Consider the following 12,039-nt stretch of genomic DNA (forward strand, 5'->3'; position numbering starts at 1 on the left):
TTGAAGTATTGCAGCATGTTTTGATAATTTTTCCAACAATGAGTATGGCTGAAATTTACCTGTAATTTTCCTTTACTGTAATACCCTTGTCAGGTGCATTATCGAGGTTTAGCGGGCTCATAAAACGAGTTGGAGAGGCGTCCTCTGTATATTCTTTAAAAAAATTAAAACATAAATAAGTCTAATCTAATATAGTTATTTACAATATATGTAGTTTGTCTTAAGTATATCATTAGGTTCTCCAGAGAAACAGAGCCAGTGAGTGTGTGCGTGTGTGTGTGTGTGTGTGTGTGTGTGTGTTTATTATAGGAATTGACAGCACAGTTACAGAGGCCAAGAAGTCCCACAATCTACTGTCTGCAAGCTGGAGAACCAGGAAAGCTGATCATGTAACTCAGCCCAAGTCTGAAGGCCTGAGAATCACAGGGATGTGTGTGGAGGGCAATTGTGTAAGTTCTAGTTGGATTCTGAAGGCTTAAGAACCAGAAGCTCTGATGCCCAAGGGCAGGAGAAGGTGGATGTCCCAGCTGAGGCAAGGAGAAAATTCACCCTTCCTCTGCCTTTCTGTTCTATTCAGGCCCTCAGTGGATTGGATGATGCCTACTGGTGAGGGTGACCTTCTTTACTCATCTACTGGTTGAAACGCTGGTCTCTTCCAGAAACATCCTCACAGACACATCCAGAAGTAATGTTTTACCAGGTATCTGGGCATCTCTTAGCCATGTCAAGTTGATGCATAAAAATAACCAGCACAGTAAGTATTCACCACAATGTTCTTTCATTCCAGGCTTCTGTAGATGTTAACTTAGACTTGCGGCAGGAGACTGGTTTTGTGTGAGTTTGCCTGGGGAAGAAAATGGAGGTTCCACTGTCTTCTGGGAGTTTTCCGTGGGCACTGACAACCTGCTCGTGTGCCCAGGGCCAAAATCTGTTATTCCATCTCAATCTTAGAACCCACGATCACAGCTCATCCTGGGTTTAAAGGAGGGCCTATGAGATGAGAAGCTTTTTGGACATATGACCAACATTCAGATAAAACACCTGCTCCCACCAAGAACCTTCAAAGCCAATTTCATCTGCTTTTGGCCCCTTCAGGTACTGTTCCATGGAGGGTTTTTTTTTTTTTAAATTTTAATCTCCTTCAAAACTGTATATCTCATACCTGACCCCATCTCTCCATTCATACTTGCTATTGTCCAAGTTCAAGGCCTTATCACCTCTTGCTTGGACTATGGCACTTGTGGGGCACCTAGTGTCCATTTCATCCCCTTTCCAGCCGTCCAAGTGCTCACTCTAAAATGGGCAGCTGGCCTCTAAGTCCATGTTGAAAACTGCTCCGTGGCTTTCCATTGCTCTATGAGGGGAAGTCTAGGCTCATGAACATGGCACACGACTTCTCCTATGACCTGGCTCTTGCTTGCCTCTCCAGCAGCTCTCTTCTCCTCTTCAGTCTTTGCCTCACACTCCGGCAGCTCTGTCTGCTGCAGTTCCCAGTGTTTCCCCAGGGTTCTTTGTGTCCCAGCTTTTGTGTATGCTGATCTTGCCCCAGGGGATGGACTGTCCGTGTCTTTTGCCCAGGCAGTCCATTCTTTAACAATCAACCCAAGCCAGAGACCCTAGGGATCCCACCCAGCTGGAGCTGCATGGTCTCCTTTTCATCCATGCCTCTGTCTCTGATTAGACTCTGAACTTCCTGAAGCCTGGGTCCAGATTTTAGTTATTCCTACATCTATAACTCACTATGTGTTGGATGATAGCAGGTGTTCAATAAACACATATAGACTTAAACAGGAGGAACAACACTTACTAGTTGACTGGTTTGAGTTTCATTTCTTCTTTTTTTTTTGGAAGCCCCAGATGGAATGAAATGGTCCAAATGCCATGAGTAGAAGGGAGGCAGGAAGGCAAAGGTTATGGAAAATCTGCAGATATCAATCTCTTCCTGAACGACTGATTGCGGTTCATCTGATTGAGACTCTTATGATGGAATTCGCTTTTTCTAGAATGGATTGGTAACAAGGATTTTCTATAAAGATAGATTTTTCCAGAGAAACAAATTTGAACACTTTCCTCCAAGAATTTAAATGAAAAAAAAAAAATCTTACTTGAAAGGCAAATTGACCAATGTCCTTCCCCTTTTCTCTTATTAATAAAAGAGTTTACACAGAAACTCTATAAGAAATTGTGTAAGAGATTCACAAGGATCATTAAAGTCTCTACTAGACATTCACTTTCACTTTGTAAAATTGGCTATACCCTCAAAATGGTATCACGTAAAAATGGACTTTCTGGGGCTCTTATATATGAATGGGTTTTAGTTGCACAGTGGGGCCATTCATTTTATTTGGCCCATTTATTGCAAGTACATTCTAAATTTGGCCTTAATTATTTTTCCTTTCACAAAAATATTTTGTAGGATCTTTTTGAACCCTGACTACTTCCTTCTTGCCCCTTAAAACAGAATCCAGGAGTGTTATTTTTGTTCTCTTCTAATTAAAATAATTGCTTGGTTCCTTTTAACTAGATTCATGCAGTTATTAGCCTAATACATGGATGGGTGCCATGGGGTGCTTGAGAAACAAAATGAAAAGTGATCATGTAGCTTCACATGAAAAAGATTCTGTGGTGCCAAGGAGTATTATTCCTTTCAGCCGGCATCTTATAAGGGCCTTTAGTAAACCTTGTCCCCCACCCCCCCAGACCCTTACTAAAAGACTATTAAGTGAAAGAATGCTTCTATTTTCTCTATTAGGTAGACAGTGAACTCAGTACAATTTGAAGAGGGGCACTTGATATGCCGGGTATGGCACAAAGACTGGGGGTCTGGTTTTAATCTCTGCCCCTGCTTTGTCTTACAGAGTAGCTGCAATTGAAGGATAAATGCTCCATGCCAGTTGGTGTTTGTTCAGAGGACACTGGAAGAAGAGGGACAAAGGTGGCCTGGATGTATGTGTTCATCAAGGGTTGTCAGGACCCTGTTTCTAAAAGGAGGTTTTAAAATAACGTTTTTGACATCGAGATGGCTCTGGAAGTTGATGTCGTCCAACAGTTTGGCAAACGAAGGAAGGAGGCCTGCGGGCTAAAGCTGACGTGTTGCCTGTTTTTTGTAAATAAAGATTTATTGAAACACAGGCACGCCCATTTGTTGACGGATTGCCTGCTGCTGCTTTTGCACTAGAACACGGAGTAGTAGCGACAGTGACCACATGGCCTACAGAACCGAAAGGATTGACTGTGGTTCTTTACAGAAAAAGGGTGCTGGCTCTTGATGTAGTCTATCCAATTCGCTGAGTATCTTCTAAATAGCTACTCCATGCTGACAAATGTATTCATAGGCATTCGGATAGCAGCTCTCGTCTGATGAAATGCTGAGGGCCTTTGGGAATGTGCTGATGTAATGGGTGTTCAGTACTGGGCGTATGGACAGCAGGAAGTGACACAGATTCGGGGCCGGAAGTCATGGTTGAGAAAAGACTCTGTCATTATTGTCTCAGTGGCAAGTCACTGATCACGGCTGGGCTCTTCCTTTGTCTGCTACATGGAGGAGAAGGTGCTGAAACTTCTGGCTTGGAGTTCACTTTTATTAACTACTTCAAGACCTTATGGAGGTCAACATTATGGAGGTCTGCCTCCAGGCCAAAAGTTGGGCACCCTTTGCCACTAATGGGTCATTGAGTGGGTCAAGTGAGAGAATGTGAGTCTCTAAACCGTAAGATGCTGTATTTATGACATATGAAAACATCAGGGTAAGTGTTATTTCTGTTTGGCTTGTGAAGACACAAGACAGATAGCCTACCCCAGGTCAAGTGCTAAGCCATTAGAGGAGCTGGAAGCTAGGTTTCCTGATTTAAGTCACCGTTCTTTACAGCATACCATATGCTATTTTTAAAAAGTTTACTTTATTTGAGAGACGGAGAAAGTGCAAGTCGGGGAGGGGTGGAGAGAGAGGGAGAGAGAGAGAGAACCCCAGGCAGGTTCCTCAAATCAGTGCGGAGCCCAACTCAGAGCTTGAACCCACGAACTGTGAGATCATGACCTGAGCCGAAGTTGGACGCTTAACTGACTGAGCCTCCCAGACGCCCCTACCATATGCTTCTTTACAGCATGTTTCTTTTCATGGCTTCAGAAAGGCTCAGTTCTTTTGTTCATTCATTCATTCATTCATTCACTCACTACTGAATATTATTTAAAAGCCTGCTATGAATGGAAAAGGAGCTGAATTTTTCAGGGAGAGTGAGGACTATGTAAAGAAAAGTTGGAAGACTCTTAGAATGATTTTGTTCCTAAATCGTTGTGATGAGAATCCTCCAGAAGGATACAGATTCTTCTCTCGATTTCCTCTGTCCTGCCCAACGGGCTGGCCCTTAGTTGTGATATGGAGAACAAAAGAGTAGATGGGTTGGAAAAGGAAGAGCAATCCTGTCATTCAACAGCCTGACATGTTCTTTTATGGTGTGTGTGCGTGTGTGCGTGTGTGTGTACTATTTATGTGTGTGTATATACCATGAAAGCAAAGAGAGAGATGCTGAAATGTTGATAGCAGATTGTACCAGCAACTAAAGGATGCAGACCATCTAGGTTTGGAAGATTTGCAAGTTAAGATTTTGTATATAAAGTCCAAGGGCCTCCAGATCAGAGGAATTTTCAAATACGAATTGTCCAATTAAGTGACATAAATTAAACATGCCAGATGTGGACTTATTTTACCACACTGTTTAAATACAGCCTTCATTCAGATTGTATTCATTCAATGATGTGTCCTGTAATTTTTGAAATGATGATTATCAAACGTGCCCAGAGGAAGCAGCTTCCACCAAAATACTAAGTTTGCCTTGTCATGGTCAGAGAAGTGAAATTCTTGAAAGTTTCTGTTTTTGATACTTGCTATTTTAACAGGGAAATTTGCCAATATTTTCTTAATATCCAGTGTTGTGGGCTACTTGTATTTTGTTTTTTTTTTTCCAGGTTGATCTGCGAGCCTAAGTCTATGGTTCTCTGAAGCGAAGGTGCCAGTGAAGTTGCTTCATAAAAAAAAAAAACAAAAAAAAACCTTCCAGAATCTTCCATTGGAGAATTGTCACCTGCAAAGACCTCTGAGAGGTACAGTAGAAAATTCTGCCTTATTCTCCTCCCCCTCCCATCGCATAAGTCAGTCACAGCCCTGACAACTGAGTTTGGGGAGGGGTGGTATTTGCTTCTGTAATTCATTAACGAAACCATGTTACTTCTCAGATGGTCCCAGGACCCAGGCTGCTGCCCTTTTAAGAAACGTAATTTGGTTCAGCACACAAAAAACATATTCATAGCAGGTCTTAGTAGTGATACAAGTGACACTTTTCAGATAACTGTGAGAAATTTGTAAGCATTAACTAATTTATTTAACTTCCCTGTAATTGAGTGAATTTTCTTCCATTTGTGGTGGGAAAGCCCTTCCTTTTCTAATTCTAATCTTTTAGCAGGTGTTCTCCTGAATAATTGTCATTAGGGTGGAAATGTTTTGTAGAGGGGAAATAAATCTTTCAACACAGTGTAAAATCCCACCAGAATAGATGACCTCCGTTTCCTCTGTATAGCCTATTTTTAAGTCATTAAACAATACTCTGGAAAAAAGTCACATTTCCTTGAAAACCATAGGAACCGTTCTCATATTACTGTAGCCGCCGTCACTACCACTAATGTGTGCCATGTTCCTGATGGTTTACATGTATTACTTTGAGTTCCCCAGGAAGGAGAACTTGAGGAAGAATTTCACGTGCTGTCTCTTTAGTGGAGAGGTCAGTCCCAGAATGGGACGGGTTTGGGAGAGTGGTGATGAGGCTGAGATGAAAGGAGCAAATACAAGGGTGTGTAATTGATGTGGTCCCAACTTGGTGTGTGGCATAACTGATTGCTCAGTCCTTGGGAAGGTGGTAGGCTAAATATCGGCCTCCAGAGAAATGTCTTGTATCCTAATTCCTAGAACCTGTGAATGTTACCGACCGTGCCAAAGGCTTTGCAGATGTGACTAAGGGTCCTGAGGTGGAGCGATCACCTTGGGTTATCTGGGTAGGTCCTAAATCCGATTGTAAATGTCTTTATAAGATGGCGGCACAGGCAGAGGTAGATCTGACACACAGAGGAGAGGGCAGTGTGATCAGGGAGGCAGGAGTTAGAGTGATGGAGTCCCAAACGATCGCATGTGGGCGGTCACTGGAAGCTGGAATCCATGAGGAAGGGACCCTCCGGTGGGGCCTCTGGAAGCAGCACAGCCCCTACTGGCCCCTCGGCAGTACTGACCGCAGACTTCTGCAATAATCCACGTCTGTTGTTCTGAGCCATCACATTTGTGGCAATTTGTTATAGCAGCCACGGGAACCCAATACAGGCACTGTCCTCCCAGAGCATAAACCATTAGGTCTCAGGATGGACTAATAGAAGGAAGATGGCAAAAGAATTTGTTGGCTAGTGCCAACCACCGATTGGTGAACGGTTTTCCTCGTGGGACATTAACACCCCGTTACTACCCCCTCTCACCTCTGGGCTGAGCATGGCTGGGAGCGGAGTTTCGCTGGAGTGTCTCATGCTTCATGGGTGATAGGGAAGCTCCGGGAAGGGAGGGCAGAGGCCAGCCAAGGGGACAGAAGAAGAGGCTCCATTGGGTTGCACATGACGAAGTCTGTGGAGTGGAGGCAGGGGGAAGCAAACAGCTGACAGTCCAGAGCAGTGTGGGCAAGTCGCCACCTGAAAGGTGGCACACAAGGGGATTTGAAGCAGTGTTCTCCTTGGCCCTCCTCACAGGCGCACGAGGCACGGGTGGTATGATCTCGTCAGCATGCACTCATTCTCCGGTCTTGAATAGCATTAGCTTCTGGAGCTCACTGTCACTCAGGGCTGCACGTGTCACCTTCAGATGCGGTCACGGAAGTCCTTTCCGTCAGTTGGGTCAAAAGCCGCCTTTGCGGACTACTCCACGAGTGGCTCTAGATTTACTTCTTGATGCACATTAAAATAAGGCTCATTCTTATGAATGAGCCTCTGCACGTGATAGCTCTCTGCAAATATTTGAAGACAGTTTTTTATCCTTTTCCCCCCTACCACGCAGAGCTCGCCCCACTTCTTCAACTCGGGCATAGGGGAGGAGCTTTCTCTTTGTGGCTGGTGGCCACGCCCACCCCTCCTCGGGCCAGGTTTCAGTTTGTGCCCCCTTAGGGAAGCTCACAGAATGCCCCAGAACTTCAGGTATGGTCTTCTCGGGCATATGGGGTTCTTCCCTCCTTGGTTCTTACATCGTTTAATGTAGCCAGAGATTCTTGTTATTTCATTTTTTTGCCAAGCACGACGGTTTTTTTTTTTTTGGTTGTACTGAGCATAGTGTTGATCACAGCGCTTCTGACACTTGTTTGTGTACGGATGACCCTGGAAGTGTAGGTTAGTACCAAAGGTGCCCCAAGGGCTCCAAAGAATGAATCACTTTGCAAGTGGTGTTACTGTATGATCAAATCGTGGAGATCAGAGTGCCACCCCACGTCAAGGCATATAAACAGGCACAGTTTTGTGCAGCGTTGAGGTCAGTCAGTTGGGGATCCCTACAGGTCAGCACCAATTGGCCAGGTGAGATTGAAGGGCTCTCTCAGCCAACCTGCCCTGTTACCGGCCTCCCTCCTCAGAACAAGGAGCCAACCAACCAAATCCAGTTCTGGAGAGGGAGGAAATCTACCCTGACAGAACAGGCAGCATTCTACTCGTGGTCTAATCCAAGACCCCAGCACCTTCTTGCAGGAAGATTACAATGGACTAAGAAAGCCAGTGGACAGGTGTTCTACATCCATTATCTGCCATGTTCACAGTAACCCTGCAAGGTAGATATTGCAGTCTTCAGGTTACAGATAGAGAAATTAAGGCTCAGTTCAAAGGAACTTTCCCAAGGTTTGAGCATAGCAGACCTAGGGTTGGGATTCAGGTGGGTCAGTCTTTCTGCTACACCGTGTGGTGGCTAAAATGATTTTGAAGCTGTAGGAGAGGGAAGGGTGGGGGGGTCTTTGGATCTCTGTAGGTGCACTGAGCCTTGAGCTGACCCTTCCAGGCCTCCCCAAAGGAGCTGGGTAGAACACGGTTGGCATTAAATGGCTAGTCTTTGTAAGTTCTCCCTCAGTGACTGGGTCTTCTAGTGTCATACACGTTAGGAAACATCTCCGCCACATTCTGGCCCAACCTCCACCGTTCACAAATTCGGGACTTTCTTTGGCCCAACACCCATTCGCTAAGTGCCTTCTGGGTCTTTTGCACCAAGCCAAGATAGGGACGGAAGAACAGGGGCCCTTGGTTTAGGTCATGCAGGCTGAGAGTGCAGGAGTTTGGATGAAGGTCTCAACTGTCTAGGTCATTGATTCCAATCCTGCAGAGAAGCCAGTAACATTAGAACTTCCTCTGGGCATCTACCCAGACCGAGGTGTTCTTGAACCCATGAGGTTGGATAATATTGTGTGAAGCATTATCCAACCTTTTACCTCTAGTGTTTTCTTTTCACTTTTACCTCATTCAAGCAACTAGGCCAGTGCCCATTTTTTTTTCAGGGAGGGAAGTGACAGTGAAAAATACGTCTTCCCTGGTGGTGGCAGATTCTTTAGGTTGACACTCTCAATCCCCTCCCTACTGGCTATTTCCTGTAACAGAGGTTAGAAAACCAACAGCTCACCTTCCCACCACCCTTCAGATTGGAGTAGGCGGATGCCTCCAGTGCTGGCGGGAAACGTAGGCCATGGTCCATCGTAGCCACTTCTTTCCCAGCCAGCTTTGTCCTGCTCACATGATATGGGATGCCCAGGGGACAGCTGCCATTGTTAAACAGCACTAAACAGGCTGGAGGCTAGGAAGAGCCTGGTTCTTTGACTGCGTCTTTGTTTCGCCCTGTGCCCAATTTTTTTAAAAAGTTTTATTTTATTTATTTTTGAGAGTGGGGGACAGGGAGAGAGGGAAAGAGAGAGAATCCCAAGCAGGTTCCGTGCTGTCAGCGCAGAGCCCAACACGGGGCTTGGACCCACGAACCGTGAGATCATGACCTGAGCCGAAACCGAAACCAAGAGTTGGATGCTTAACTGAATGAGCCACCCAGGTGCCCCCGTGCCCGACTTTTTTGTGTCTCACATTAAATTTCTATTTGGTCAAGCCTCTGTTGTTGGGTTTCTGTGATATCCTTCCAGACGCAAGCCTTACTGTTTTGTTACATTCTTGGGGGAACAGAAAGCCTTTAGGGCCCAGCTAAAGAGTGGAGATTACGAAGTCTGTGGGTACATTTCACAGTCTTGATGGTGGGGGAAAGGGCAGGGAGAAGGAGATCTATCCTTGGTCTCTTGACATCTGGTAGGAGCTGTAAGGGTGGAGCACAAGGGTGTCCAGAAGCTTGGGCAGAAGGCTTGTGAGGACCAAGGGCGGTGGGGGGGAGGACTCAGTGACATATCAAAGGTTGCCTGAATAGACACATGACATCAAACACTGATGGCCTCTCCCTTACCGTGTCTTAGAGCTAAAGAATCCCCAGAACTTGGCCATGGCTTAGGCACAAGGGAGGCCCCAATTCTGATATATATAATATTTATTTTGAGAGACAGAGAGAGGGAGCATGAGCGAACACAGGGGAGGGGCTGAGGGAGATGTAGAGAGAGAATTCCAAGCAGGCTCCATGCTGAGCATGGGCTCAATTTCATGACCGTGAGATCATGACCTGAGTTGAAATCAAGAGTTGGATGCTTAACCGACTGAGCCACTCAGGCGCCCCCAGAACTTACATATTTTTAATACCTGAGCTGAGGACTGAGATTAGCACCGGCTCTGTGTTAGAATGGGCAGAACACGTAGAAACCCTCTTCGCAAGGTCGAAATGGATGAGTCACACTGGATGAACCCAGGGGTCTGCCTGCCTCCACTCCTGCGCGGGGGGGGGGGGGGGGGGGGGCCCCGGCCCCCGGGGGGGGGGGGGGGGGGGGGGGGGGGTGTGACACCATACCCCTGAGCGGTGGCACGGGGCTGCTGGGGTTCCGAGTGTTTTGGGGGTCTCGAGCTGACCTCTGTGACGGGCTCCTTGTTCTCTCTTGCGATCCCTGAGGTGCTCCTCAGTGTCAGGACTTGTTTCCGTTCAGCGGGTAGATTCAGAGATTCAGGATGGAGGTTCAGGGAGGGTGGGCCGAGAGAGGATGTTTGTCTCTCTGTCCTCACAGAAACGTTGCTCAAGACTGCTGAGGTGAAAGGGGGGAGAATTCAGCAAATTGGTTTTGATTTTGGAGATGATTATAATTAAGCCAAATCGTTTCCTGCCTTCTTTCAAGGCTACCACTTTTCCAACTTTCCGTTCAGTTCGGTTCAGCCACAGCACTGGGGTTATTTGGTCCTCTCAGAGTTGGCTGTCTGTCTGGCTGTGGGCGCTTTTCCAGCCCCTAGTAACCGTGTGACCTGGGGCAAGTCACTTTCATGTGTCGCCATGTCATCTGTAAAACGGAGTGGACGACTGGACCCCCTCACAGGGTTGGGTGAGGGGTAAAGCCCTGGGAACGGGACTGACACGCAGCACACAGAGCATGCTGTGGGCTACTCATCGGGCTCAGGCTCCCTCACCTGAAGCCCCATCATTCCCTAGGCGACAGGGGGCACTGGCATCACTATGAAAAAGCTACATCATTCGGTGCAAGTCTAATGCTTGCCTTCCGACAAGAGCGGCGAGCTACAAGTTCACGTTTATAGCTTTGCCTAGGTGTCTACTGAGTAGCATTGCTTTTTGCGTTTTGTTGGAGAGGAAGTCATTGGCTTCAATTTGCTCCCTTGTGCTTCCTGGAAAGGTGGTGGCTTGATCACCGAAGGGACCCTTCTGCTCCACCCCCGTAGGGGCTTCCGAAGATTGCCCGGTTCTATCGCGGGGTTGAACTTCCCATCAGGAAGTCAAGTATGGTCGGAATAAATCTTTTAAAATGAAATCCCTGCTTGCATCATTTATGGTTACATCTTCTTTCCTTTGCTCGATCCTAATGGTTGCTCGAGTTTGGATGACGATCCCTGATTCCTCATCGCAGAAGCACCCCTCCCCGCCCCCACCGGGGGAGAGGGTTCTCCATGAAAGTTGGTTTCACTCTGTTGCTCGGAAGGGCTGTATTCCAATGAGCTCCTTCCCTTCATTCGTTATGCTGAAATCATATTTCTAGAGGACAGAGATGAATGCCTTGTACTTATCTGATGAAAATGCCTGTTGTTTTAAATCTATTCTCACAGACTTTTCCCCTCTGATGGACATTCAGCGACACAACACATTAAAAATTATATCTGTATCAGTGGTTTCCTCTGTTGTCGTGACTGTGGCCTGTGCGCATGTGCTTGGATAGAAGCGAGCGGCGCTAACCCAGGGGTCCCCTGTTCCGAGTGGAATGTATCGGACAATTCTGAAACAGTTGCCGCTTTGAAAAAAGCAAGATTGGGTTATATTTTTTATTGATTGGCTAGAAAAATCGCACAGTTGTGTAAACACCAAATATAAAAATTACATTAAAATGAAAAAGTACAAGGAAACACTATTTACCAAAGGCTTTTTACCCAAGTGGCAGTAATGGAGTGACCCATTGTTATGGGCAATTCGGCAGGTCTCTCTTCTAGGCCGTTTTCCAAATGTTTTTGCTGTTCAGCAGGGCCTGGGGATCAGGACTGAGTATAGTTTAGTCCTTGCCCACCGGCATCATCAAAACCTCCGTTCATCTTTGAGTTCTGTGCCCCCCACTTTACCAAAAGAATAACGCTTCCCCCAGAATTACGCAAAAATCGACGGCAAAGTTAATTGAAATCCGGATCTCTTAATGTTTTTCTCTTTCCTAAGTGATGGCTTGCCTTCTGAAAAGTGAGGTTTAAGTCAAAAGATGGCTTTAATTGCAGATGAGTGAATTGGTAGGAGAGAGAAAGTGGAGGTAGAAAATTTTCCAAGAGACTGAAAGATAGTGTTTGCATTTAGGATTTCCTTTCCTTTCAAGTTTTACACTGGGGCCTAAGGAATGTTACCAGATGCGAAGAATGACCAGGGCCGCTGCT

The 12,039-nt window shown here is 46.2% G+C and overlaps 1 long non-coding RNA gene across 1 annotated transcript in view; it reads left to right on the top strand.

The window, feature by feature from the left end:
- Positions 1-769: 769 nt before the first annotated feature.
- The window catches only part of LOC125936894 (uncharacterized), a 53,776-nt gene continuing 42,506 nt past the window's right edge, over positions 770-12,039 (top strand). The window contains exons 1-3 of the long non-coding RNA XR_007462167.1: positions 770-1,095; positions 2,859-2,946; positions 4,966-5,100. This is a non-coding gene — a long non-coding RNA (uncharacterized LOC125936894). The remainder of the gene's footprint in view (positions 1,096-2,858; positions 2,947-4,965; positions 5,101-12,039) is intronic.

This window comes from Panthera uncia (assembly GCF_023721935.1).
Source record: "Panthera uncia isolate 11264 chromosome A3 unlocalized genomic scaffold, Puncia_PCG_1.0 HiC_scaffold_11, whole genome shotgun sequence".
Classification (NCBI taxonomy): domain Eukaryota; kingdom Metazoa; phylum Chordata; class Mammalia; order Carnivora; family Felidae; genus Panthera; species Panthera uncia.